Source organism: Petaurus breviceps, unplaced genomic scaffold (assembly GCF_028583685.1).
Source record: "Petaurus breviceps papuanus isolate PSGF00001 unplaced genomic scaffold, PetGlider_PUasm1.0 100, whole genome shotgun sequence".
Taxonomy (NCBI): domain Eukaryota; kingdom Metazoa; phylum Chordata; class Mammalia; order Diprotodontia; family Petauridae; genus Petaurus; species Petaurus breviceps.
The window spans coordinates 3,162,698-3,176,254 of NW_027185573.1; positions in this window are offsets into that span (position 1 = coordinate 3,162,698).

Sequence of the window (13,557 nt, forward strand, 5' to 3'; positions counted from 1 at the left end):
CAGCCTCAGGCTCTCCTCCAGAGTCATTGAAGTCCAGTGGCAAGACAAAAGTCAGATCAACTCATAAGATCCCAAGATGCAGTGAATAACCTTGATATCTTTGATGTCTGACCAAGCTCTGAGTGCTCCACAGCACCTACTTTAGCTGTTGGAACAAGCTGTTGGGACAAATTGTTCTCATCTGCTGATTCCATAGGGAGAAGTCTTCATGTGCTTGGGGTAGACAATGTCCTACACAAACCAACAGGTTTATGAATCAGGAAGATTCATCTTAATCCTGTTTGCCTTGGTTTCCTCATCTATAAAATGAGCTGGAGAAGGAAATGGAAAACCACTCCAGTGTTTCAAGAAGATCCAAAATGGGGTCAGGAAGAGTTGGACATGAGTGAAAAACAACTCAACAACAGAGAAGAGCCTTCGACCTAGTTGGTGATCAATAAATGTTTGCTGAATTGAAATAAATGCACATGAAGTGAGAGGATATTAGAAGTTATATAGTTCAGCCCCTTCACCTTAAAGATGGGGAAGAAATCAAACTCTTTTTTTTGGGGGGGAGGGTAATAGGGGTTAAGTGACTTGCCCAAGGTCACATGGCTAGTCTTTTGTGTTAAATGTCTGAGGCTGGATTTGAACTCAGGTCCTCCCGACTCCAGAGCCAGTTATTCACTGCACCACCTAGCCGCCCCCAAACTCTCTTTTTTAAGAGTAACCTAAGATTATATTAATTTTCTTGATTTTTTTTCATACTGTTGATTATTATTAAGTTTGTACACTATGAAAAACCCTAGTAATCTTTAATTTTTTTCAAACAAACTACTCTATCTTGACATTTCGGTAAATAAATTGCTATCTTCTTCACTGTATTCTTCAACTGAAAATACCCTCTCCAAAGCTACCACTGATGTCCTAATTGCTGAATTTCATGGCCTTTTCTCAATCCTCATTCTCTTTGGCCTTTCTACAACCTTTAACATTATTTGATCACCTTCTTTAATATTCTCTCTTCTTCAGTTTTTTTGTAACACTACTGTATCCTGGTTCTCTTCCTATCTAACTGACCACTCCCTCTCAGTCTCCTTTACTAGAGCTTCTGCTCTAGTGACAGACAACCTGAGACTCTGCCATGAACCTACTTCTCCTTTCCTTCAACACAGTTTCACTTGATTATCTCATCAGTTTCCAAAAGTTCAATACTCATTTCTATGTGAATGATTCCCACATCTATAAACCCAGCCCTCATCTCTCTCCTGAGCTGAAGTTATGCATCACCAACTGCCTATTAAACATTTCAAATTAGATGTCCCATAAACATCTCAATTGCAAAATGCCTAAAACAGTGTTATCCTTCCTCCAAACCTTCCCTTCCTTTGAACTTCCCTATTATCTTTGAGGGCACCACCAGTCCCAGTATCCCAGGTTCCCAACTTCAACTCTTGATTCTCTCTTACCCCACATATCTGATCAAGTGTCAAATCTTGTCATTTGAGAGGAATGATTTTAATAACCAATGATTTGGGGAGAACCAGAGTTTCTGATTTTAAAAGTTAAATCTCACTGATAATGAGATTGGACTAACATTCTTATTCAGACTCCACTTAGGTAGGGTAGTTATTGTGTCCTGCTCAGGCTTAGATGGGACCTAAATTCTTTGAATAGATTGCCTAATGATCAGGTTAGCTTAAAAAGTAAATGACTTAATCAAAGTTCAGACCCAACCCCTCATTATAATATTTATCCTCTCATTAATTTTTGATCAATCAGAATTTATCCCACCCCCAGGTAACACCCACTTTTTGTAAAATATATAAACTGAGAACCCATTGCCATGATGGTCTTTTGTCTAAGAGAGAGACAACCAAACAACCATCCTTTTATTAAAATGATGGCATTATCAATAAAATGATTAAATTACATAGAAATTATCTCTCAAACCTTTTTAAATGTCACACATTCTAATCTTTACCTCATCTCTCAAATATGTCTCCTTTTCTCTGCTCACACAACACCCACCCTAGTTGAATCTTTCATCACTTCTCACCTAGACTATTGTAATAATTTTGGGGTTCATCTTCCTGCATCAAGCATCTATTCCAATCCATTTTCCACTCAGATGCCAAAGAGATTTTCATAAACCCAAGATCTGACCCTCTCTCCTCTCTCCCCCCAAATCTCCAGGTTAAATATAAAGTCTTCCTCTTGTATTTAAATTTCTTCACAACCAAGCCCCTTCCTACTTTCCCAGTCTTCCAATACATTACTCTCCTCCATTTACTATATAATCCAGCTGCACTAGCTTTCTTCCTAGTCCTCAAGTACAATACTCGATCTCCAATCTCCATGACTTAGGACCAGATGCCGCCATGCTGAAAAGTTCTCCTCCCTCACATCTGTGTCTTAGCTTTAATGATTTCCTTCAAAATTCAGCTCAAATTTCCCTTTAACTAGGAGACCTTTCCTGCCTCTTCTCCCTCCTCTCCACTCCAGTTCTGAGTATCTTCTCCTTTCCAGTTTCCTTCTGTCTACTTTATAAAGGGTTCTCCACTGAAAGGTGACCAGCAGGTGAGCATCCAGACACTTCTTGAAGACCTCCAAGAGGAGGTCTTCCTCCAAGACGGGGGAACTCACTGATTCTTTTTTTTTTTTTAAGCAATTGGGATTAAGTAACTTGCTCAAGGTTACACGGCCAGTTATTTCTGGGTGTGGTGCTGAGTGTCTGAGCCCGGGATTCGATCTCCAGGTCCTCCCAACACTGGAACCGGTGCTCTTACTCGCTGAGCCACCTGGCCACCCCTAAGCAATTGGGGTTAAGTAACTTGCTCAAGGTTACACGGCCAGGTGTTTCTGGGTGGGTGCTAAGTGTCTGAGCCTGGGATTCGATCACCAGGTCTTCTCAACACTGGAGCTGGTGCTCTTACTTGCTGTGCTACCTGGCCGCCCCGAACTCACTGATTCTTGAGGAAGTTCATTCCACTTTTGGGCAACTCTAGTTAGTATTACTTTGTTTTGTTTTGTTTTTTATGCTGAGATCAAGCCCAAATATGCCTCTTTATATTTTCTACCCATTGTTCTTTAGTTTCATCCTCTTTCATAGGCAACAAAGCGCTGGGCCTGGATCCAGGAAGAATTTGAATTCAAATCCAATCTCAGACCTACTAGCTGTGTGACCTAGGGCAAGTTACTTAACCTCTGTCTGCCTCAGTTTTTTCAACTGCAAAATGGGGATAAAATAGCACCTATCTTACAGGGTTCTTGTGAGGATCAAATGAGATATTATTTGTAAAGTCCCTCATACATGGTAGACACTATGCAAATGTATATTCCTCTACCTTCACTTAATGTAATTCACTGCCTGAAAGCAGCTAGAGAAAGTCTTGAAGGAAATAAAGCCAGTCCTTGGAAAGGGACAGATGGAAAGGGGATCCTTTATGTTCTCTGCATTTCTCTCCCTGCAGGATGATTCAGAGAAATTAATAAAGTATTTATATAAATGAGTTCCTGAAAAATTCTGTTTTGCCAGGCAGAGCAATTAAGAGTGTTTCTTTGCCTCCTTGCTGAGTTTATGGACTTCAGGGCAGATTGGTTCCAAATTCTTCATAAAGTATCACGTTTCCCCCCATAGATGACAGCCTACTCTCTCTTCTGTGTTAAAGGACTTTCCCCTTCATTTGCTCTGGTCAAATACTCACGAGGGCACAAAACTGAAGTAAGACAAAAAAAGTAAAAGGCTTTGTCCCAGGGTCCTAAAATTTAGAAGGTGCCAACAACACTTGGAATCTTTTAGCAGCAAAGAAACAAACATCTGTAGCGGCTACCAGTACTGAATATGAAGTCAGGAAGACCTGAGTTCAAATCCCCCCTTAGACATTCATTAGCTGTGTGACTCTGGGCAAGTCACTTAACCTTTGTTTGCCTCAGTTACTTCATCTTAAAATGGATATCATAACCACATCTACTTACCAGGGTTATTGTAAGTCTCAAATGAGGTAAGCATTGTAAATAGGTTTGCACAGTGATTAGCACATGGTAAGAGCTGTGTCAGTCAACTACTATCTGAACATAGCACTTCTTTATCAAGAAAAATCAATCATAATAGAAAGGTGCCGTGTGGCTTCTGCTTCTTTCCCTGATCCTTCTACTGAAAGTTGCTTCCCGAGTGAGTTCCTCCCTGCCTGAGCCCTATCCTGCTTCCTGGATTGTCTTGATACCCCCAGCAGCAGCCTTGTAGGGATCCCAGGTTCTCTAGTATATTCTGTTCACTAAATGAGGTTCCCTAACACTTGCCACAAATGAAGGTTCTTCAATATAGTTTTATTGACATATTTTGGTTCCACATCCCCTAAATTTCCCTCTATATTATCTGCTCCACCCAACCTATCCCTTATTACAAAGATCTCTTATAAAGAGATTTAGGGGGGAAAAGAGGAATGAAAAAAATGTAAACAAAACTGATCAATACATTGGAAAAAAATCTGACCATTTATGCAATGTTCTGTACCCATACCCCTATCTCTTTGGAGGCCTATGGGGGCTGGAGTGGGGGGAGGCAGTTTCTCCTCTCTCTTCTTTGGTGCCAAGTTAGTCCTTTATAATAGATGCAATTATTGACACTTGCCCAGGGTACAAAATGTTCTAGTTACATCTCTGCTGGACAAAACATGGAAATCAGGACTAGGAACCATTTTTAGTTGTTATAAGGAGTCAAAGAGATTTCCTGGAATTCTGTAGCTGGCTTAGACTACACAGTGGGAGTAGAATAGAACATCTGTGAAAAGTCCATGCATGTAATCCGTCACCGCCTACACCGAACAGTGATTCAGAACACTGCTAATCCCTGGGCTGCTGACCTTAACAATCTTTACAGCAGCAGGAATAAGATCAAAGGACCCCAAAATCTTTTAATCCTTCTAAGAGCAAGTTCAAGCTAATCTTACATTTTGGTCTATTTAGTCTCCTCAAATCTGCTTTTAACTTTAATGTTTGTTATTCTGCTCCTTGGCCTAATTCTCTCTCTCTCCCTTTCTCTCTCTCCCTCTCTCCTCTCTCTCTCTCTCTCTCTCTCTCTCTCTCTCTCTCTCTCTCTCCCTCTCTCTCTCTTTCTGTCTGTCTCTCTCTGTGTTTATGTCTCTCGTCTGCTTCTCTCTGTGTGTGGGTGTGTCTGTGCCTCTGTCTCTCTCTGTGTCTCTGTCTGTCTGTCTGTCTGTCTCTCTGGCTCCAGAAATAGATTCAGAGACTTCTCTGCAGGGGTAGGTTCCTTGTTTCTTGCCCTGACATTAGGGAAGCTGAGTGTGGGAGAAATGCTGGAGGCTTAAGAATGATAAATGAAGTGAAGAAAGGGTGATGGGAATAACGTATCGTTTCCCACTTATTAGTCTACAACTTAAACAGTAGTTATTTCTTTTTTCCCTTCAAATGCCGCCTTTGAAAATAGTTTTCTTTTCCTTGTACAACCCACATGAAAGTGATCCAGGATGAGAGCAATAGCCCTAGTAAATTTCTTAGTATAAGGCCATATTCTGTTAGAACATTCAAACTTTTTTTTTTTGCTTTTTGGAGGGCAATTGGGTTAAGTGACTTGCCCAAGGTCACACGGCTAGTTTTTGTGTTAAATGTCTGAGGCCTGATTTGAACTCAGGTCCTCCTGACTCCAGGGCTGGTGCTCTATTCACTGCTTTAACTAGTCTCCCCCAAACAACATTTTTAAAGTACCTTTTATGTATAGTACTCAACACTACTCTAAGAGTTAATAACTACTTACTACCTATGTGACCTTAAGCAAATCACTACAAACTCTCCAGGTGTCAGTTTCCTAATCTGAAAAATAAGAGGATTTGATTAAGTGTGTTCTCTTCCAGCTACAGATTTAAGTTGTAGAGCAGGTATGAATCTGCATTAGTAAAGAATGCTTCCTCACTGGAAGGTTCCTGTATGAATGGAATCACAAGTCTAGTTGCTTTCCAAAATGTAACCTTACCAGTAAACTCAGCTTCCTGTTGAAATAAATGCTGTATGTAGCCCAGTTAGTGTGACTAGAACTTCTCTATCAAACATAAAATGTTTCCTAGGTAACATCATCTACTTGTCACTCAATGACCCAAAGTTCTACAGGTCTAGTCCTTTCAAATAAATTAAGCATATATTCCACACTGTGAGGAAATCATAAGAAAATGCCTCAATATCTAGTTTACTCTGACGATTGATTGTGATGAGGATGTCAAACCCCCTCCCTCACATTTTTTTTTATTTTTTCCCCAACAAACATTCATTAAATAGTTGGTATATGCAAAATACTGTGGTAGGAACTTGAGAAGCAATGATGATGGAAGTCCAGTGGGTATCCCACAGGTCCCTGGTCTGACCCTTTTCTCTTCTCCCTCTATACTATTCACATGGTGATCTCATCAGCTTTCATGGATTCCATTGTCAGCTCTATACCAATGATTCTCAAATCTACCCATCCTACTTTAACCTCTCTGCTGACCTCCAGTCTTGCATTTTCAAACACTTTTCAGACTTATTAAACTAGATGTCTCCTAGACATCTTAAACTCAACAAGTCCAAAACTGAACTCATTATCTTTTGCCCCAAACCCTTCCTACTTCCAAAATTCTCTAATACTCTCAAGGATAACCATCCTCTCAGTCCCCAAGGCTCACAACCAAGACATCCTCTCTGATTGCTCCCTATCCCTCACCCCAACCACCATATTCAATCTGTTGCCAGGGTCTATCAATTTCACCTTAGCAACATCTCTTGAATATTCCCCATTCTCTCCTCTGATGCTACCACCATGCTGGTGCAGGCTTTCATCTCTTTCTGCCTGGATTATGGGAATAGGCTCTGGTTAGTTTGATTGCCACATGTCTATCCACACTCCAATCCATTGTTCATTTAGTCACCAAAGTGATTTTCCTTAAGCTCAGGTCTGACATAACATCCCCCTACTCAATAAACCACAGTGGCTCCCTATTGCCTCCAGGATCAGTCACAAAATTCTCTGATATTTAAAATCCTTTATAACCTAGCCCTTCCTCTCACCATTAAAATCTTCTTACATCTTACACTCCACATATACTCTTTGATCTAATACACTGACTTCCTTACTGTCCCTCAGATCAATGAATTTTCACATTTTCCCCTTGCCTGTAATGCTCATCCTTCTCATATGTCTACTGGCTTTTCTGTATCCTTTCAAGTACTAAAATACCACCTTCTCCAGTAAATCTTTCTCAATCCTTCATTCCATTTTCTTCCCTCTATTGGTTATTTCCCTTTTATCTTCTCTGTCTCTGTTTCTCTCCAGATATAGGTATATATGTAAGTATATGTATGTATATATATATATATGTAGATGCACCAATACATGTGTATTTATATCATAAGTAGTATGTACATATACACATATGTACATATCCATTTTACATAATTAGTTGTATGTTGTCTTTCTCATTAGATTGTGAGCTCCTTGAGGGCAATGTGTCCCCAGTACTTAGCACAGAAATTCCATAGTTTATTGAAAGCTTAATTTCAAAAGGGTGTCTTGTGGGATTTAGGCTACTCCAGATACTTCTTCATTTAGCAGAATACAGGCTACTAAAGTCTTCAAAACATATGACCTTGATCAAATCGCTTAAACTCTCTGGATCTCAGTTTCCTCATCTGTAAAATGTTAGATTTGGATTAGATGGCCTCCAAGACCCCTTTCAATCTAAATCTATTATTTATCATCTCTATTTCTATATTCCCACCAATAAACATTGTTTGTGGATAGGAAGAGATCAAGTTTGTTCTTTTATATAACAATAGCAGTTCTATCTCCCTAAGCCTGCCAACTCTCTTTCCTTCATATCTTGTAGTCTTTAGAATTAATGCTTAGCTCATCTCAGGTGGCCCATTTATCTTATTTTAAACTATAATTACTGTAACACATAAAGTTGTTTTTTTCATTACTTGAGAGTGAGTCAACTTCTAACATGACCCAGGTATGAGTATATGGGAGTATTAAAATTTCCTTCCCCTTACCCTGCCACCCTATTGCAGTTCTTTCCTTAATGTAGAGTTAATACCATAATGGAAAACCTTTTAAACAGCTTACAGGGTTGCCTACTGTCTAATTGCTTGACTTCCTAATGGATACAATGTTGGGTTTGATAAACTGAGCTATATCCTCAAAAAAAAAAAGCAGCTAACTACCCACACTGATGACAACAGTGGTTCCATTTAAGTAGATGAATTTTAACATTGATTATGTTAACTAATGGTATTACATGGGGTCTTTGCAAAACAGGTAGACATCTTTCTATGGTGAGCATCAGGGAGGCAAGGTTTATGTGACTTAGGAAAAGAGGTCTTGAAAGACTTTTTCTTCTTCTTTAGTGGTTTAAGGTTTATCTCTTGCATGTCTAGTAAGGATTGTAATATGGAAATTTTATTCCAAAATTGTGTTGAGGTTTTAGTGGGTTGTACACTCAGTAGGAGTCATTGGTGAGACAAGGGTGGGAAGGAATGAAAATGTGATGATATCAGAGGACTAATGGTGAAGCAATACTACTGTCATTCAGAAGAGAGGGAAAGCAGGATCATAGAGGAAGGAGGCACATGTATAAAGAAATGGCCAAAGAGATGACTTATATTGCTTTTTTATACTTACTTTTTACAGTAAGGCTTCTACTAAGGTCTTGGAAAGAGTGACAGGGAATTGATCACAGGCATGGATTTTGCTTTTTAAAGAAAGCATTAATAAAATATTGAAAGAACAAGAAAAAGAGAGGAAGGAAGGAAGAAGGGAAGAAATGAAGAAGGAAGGAAGGAAAGAAGGAAGGAAGAAATGAAGAAGGCAGGAAAGAAAGGAAGGAAGGAGGGAGGGAGGGAGGAAAGAATGGAGGAAATGAGGGAAATTGAAGCTTCATTAAGTTCAAGGCTAGGACAATGAGAGACAGCAAAACTCAAGACCATTACAAATGGCAATGCTGCTATTACCATACTGTTAAGGCTAAAGCACATATCCTTTCATCATATTAAGAATAACTAAATTGACAGTTCTATGATTATAATGAAGGAGGCAAATGTTTTCAGACATGACCAATGACTTTATTTATCTTCTTTGACTGGATTTATTTGTCACAAGGCTGAGTGAGGAGCAGTGGTGGGAAGGAAGGAGCTGTCAGCAGGAAGTGGTCTCCTCCAATTTACATCTTTCAGGTGACAAAAAAATGTACTTTGCTATTGGTTGTACAGGAGGATTCACTCCAAGTCATACAAGTGAGGTCTACCCTGGACCCTATCTCAAGGGGTTCTTAACTGTCATTTCTCTTTTTAAATTTAATTTTATTTTTTTTCAATAAACAAGTGTTTATTTTCTCCTCTACTCTCCCACCCCATTCCTTCTACCCCAAATAGGAAAAATTTTAAAAAAGCAAAACATGTAAGATATATGCATAATAAAAAAAAAAAACTTTGCTTGTGTTTAACATGATTGCCCATGTGTAGCCTATATCAGATGTCTGCTGTCTTGGAGAAGGGGGAGGGGAGACAGGGAGAAAAAAATTAGAACTCAAAATCAAAAATTAAAGTGAATGTTGGAAATTATCTTTATATGCACTTGGAAAAAAAACCCAAATACTATGAAGTGGGGAAAAATTTTAAGTAAACTAAAAAAAAATTCTCATATTAGTCATGTCCAAAAACACATGCTTCATTATGCACTCTGAGTTCCACCTCTTTATCAGGAGCTGTCCAGCACTGATCTCTTAGAATCACGGTTGAGGGTTGTGTTGATCAGAGTTCTTAAGTCTTTCCAAGTTGTTTGACTTTACAATGTTGTAATTATACAAATTGTTCTTTATTTCTGCTCACTTCACTCTTCATTATTTCCTCCAAGTCTTCTCGTGTTTCTCTGGACTTGTCCCTTTCATTATTTCCTGTAAACTATAATTTCTTGGTATAAGTTTTAAGTATTTAGAGAATAATGTCTTCCATACAGTAGATATTGAATTGCATTTACAACCATTTCTTTTCTCCCTAAACCCACCCCCTCTTCCTTATTTTCCCATTTCAGTTAAGAGCACGGTCATGTCATCAGGTAACCAGCTTCCTTGGAGTCATCTTAGATTCCACTTTCCCTCACTCCCTCATATCTGGTCATTAGTGTGTTGGTCTTCACCATGGGTTTTCAAGCAAAGACTGGATGACCACTTGTTCAACATGTTCAAGTGTGAATGAGTCTAGATGGACACTTAAGCCCCTTCCTGTGTTTCTAGTTTCAGAACAGGTGGCACCACCCCAGGTCACTGGTGACCCCAGGGTAGGATGACCAAAAAGCAAGAAGCTAAAGACTCACTTTCTACTATAGCATCCTCATCCCCCACTTAATGGAGAGAAAGACAGAGAGAGAGAGAGAGAGACAGACAGACAGACACACAGACACACAGAGACAGAGACAGAAAGAGGGGGAGAGAGAGCGAGAGAGAGAGCGAGAGAGAGAGAGAGAGAGAGAGAGAGAGAGAGAGAGAGAGAGAGAGAGAGAGATACAGAGAGGCAGAGAGAGAGCAGTTATACAACTCCCAGCTAAATCTCTGTCAGAAGCAAGTGATACAGAACAGAAATGCATGTTTAGGTTAAGCTCTTGGCAAAATCATGGAGCCTAAAAAGTCTGTCTTCTTGTCTTTGGCTTCCCATTTCCATCCCTAGGCTTCTATCTGAACTTTAGAGTTTACAGTTTCCTCCTCCCCACTTTCATCTGTAACCTGCTTCCTGGAAAAGATCTGGCATTAGTTAGGGAGAGTAAATTTAGGTTAAGGAAAACAATGATGACAATGATGATGATGTTGATATTGATGGTGATGATGATGATGATGATGATGTTGAAAGCTGCTATTTGACCTTTCTGAGCCTCAGTTCTCTAACATGGAAAACAAGGGCATTTGCCTCAGTGGTCTCTAATATCCCCTCAGGTTCTAGGCCTATGATCTGAGGTGTTAATATAATTAGTTCATAGAGTTTTCTTCAGATTTAAAATAGAAATAGCATTTAGGTAGTGTAGTGGATAAGTCACTGGATTTGGAATCAAAAAGACTCATCTTCATGAGCTCAAATCTGACCTACCATAGTAGCTATGTGACTCTGGGAAAGGCACTTTGCCTCATTTGTCTCACTTTCCTCATCTGTAAAATGAACTGGATAAGGAAATGGCAAACCACTCCAATGTCTCAGCAAAGAAAAACCCAAATGGAGTCACGAAGAGTCAGACAAGATTGAAAAGCCTCTGAACAACAAACAGGGATTTCTATAGCACCCCTGGTGTATGTTATCTCTTAAACTCTGTGAGGTAGAAACTATTGTTATCTCCATTTTACAGATGAGGAAAAAAGTCAGCTAGAATAAGTGACTAGCTCAGACTCACATAGGTAGTAAGTGCCTGAGGCAGGATTCATTCTCTGGTCCTTTTGCTTGCAAGTTCAACACCATCTACTATACCAAGTTTCCTCTCTAAGATCCCCCTGACCAGGAGGATGTAAGAAGTCAGCCCAGGCTCTCATTATTGCAGCAGTATCCTCATATTCCAACTCAGTGGTTAAAGTGATGGTATGGGAATGAGGAAGAGATGACTCCAGATACCACATTAAACACTTGCTGTCTCTGTGATCCTGGAGAAGTCATCTTTTCAGCCTCAGCTGCCTCTTTAAAATGAAGGCGATAATAGTACATTGAGTATCTACTCCCCCAGCACCCCATGCTATGGATGGATAAAATGAGATAATATATGAAACGCATTTTGCAAACCTTAAAGCTGCTTTTGTTTTTGTTTTTCACTTGTTTCAGTTGTGTGCAAGTCTCTGTGATCCCATATGGGGTTTTCTTGGCAAAGATACTGGAGTGGCTTGTCTTTTCCTTCTCTAGCTCATTTTACAGATGAGGAAACTGAGGCAAAGATTAGAAAGTGAATTACCCAGGATCACTCAGCTGGTAAGTGTCTGAGGCTGGATTTTAATTCAGAGTCTTCCTAACTGCACACCCAGTACTCTATGCACTATGGAGTCACCTAGCTGGCCTAATAAAAGTAGTAGTTTTAGTCATTGAGAGGCAGTTAGATGGTGAGTCAGGAAGACTTGATTTCAAATTCAACCTCAGACTCATACTAGCCATGTGATTCTGGGGAAGTCACTTTATCTCTGTTTGCTTTATTCAACAGTAGAAGGAAATGGCAAACAGCTCCAAAATCTTTGCCAATAAAATCCCATACAGTAGAGAGTCAGACATGACTGAACAGAAGAAGTCATTCATAGTTGTGGTAGTAGTCATAGTAGTAGTAGTAGTCATTATTATTATAGTAGTAATAATAGTAGTAGCAGTAGTCTTCATAGTAATCTTACTTGTAGTTGTAATCATACTTGTAGTTATACTTGTAGTAGTAGTAGCAGTGTAGTAGTTGGGCTGGTAGTATTTGTAGTAGTTGTGTTGGTGATAGTAATAGTAGTAGTAGCAGCAGCAGCAGCAGCAGCAAGAGTAATGTAACATGGTAATTCACCAATATGGGCCTGATTCTCATAGGACACCCTGTATGCTCTGCCTTGTATGAGCACAAATGGAAGTTTGGTGGGTCTTCTTTCGGTAGAGTATAATGGAAGGACCATCTCACTCCCTGATTCAGAGATTATGAGCTCCTTGATGTCAAGGACTTTACCTCTTTTTGTATTTTTATTTTTTCTTCAGTGATTAGGACAATGTCGGGAACACGGTGATTAATAAATGTTGATTGATTGGTTGATTGATTAATCAAGTGAAAGCATGTGCAAGTATCCTGGTCATTTTCTTTCAGCTAGCTTCATGCAGAGAAAATAGTATTTTTAATTGACTTCTGATCTGGAACTGAAATTAAATATAAAAGAAATAGGTGAACAAAATTTCTCTTGCCCTGACAGTGTTTGAGTAGGAAGGAAGAAATGCTGTAAACATTATGATAACAGCACAGAGAGAATCATTGACATCAACAAGTACTGCCAAAGTGGTTTTATATCCCCACTGTGGCCACCATGTCGGCATGAATGCATGGTTCCTGTTTCTTCTGTCCCTGTTGTGTTTTTTTTTCCTCTTAGTTTACTGAGTGACAGAAACAGAAAGAAACAGAAGATGACATTATGAGTTTCAAAAGGTCAGAAGAGCCATGGAACGTCCAACAACAGGAGTCCATAACAGATGTTTCCAGTAGATTCAACAGCTGAACCCAGTGAGAAGCCAATCTAGAGCAGTGACCTACTTAACCCAATACAGCCCTGAATTAACCTAGTAGCTGAGAAATCATGTATTGCGAGAAACCAGGCAACTCATCCATCAGCCATGTTACAACCAGAAATAACTTTGTAGCAACTATTCATTTGGAGCCTACTATCCCCAGAGATGGAATGGTTGTATAGAAAGGAAAGTGTGAGGGCCAGCCAGGTGGCACAGTGAGTACGAGTGCTGGCCCCAGCATTGGGAGACCTGGGATTGGTTCTGGCCTCAGATACTCACCACCCACACAAAATAGCTGGCCATGTAACCTTGAGCAAGTTACTTAACCTC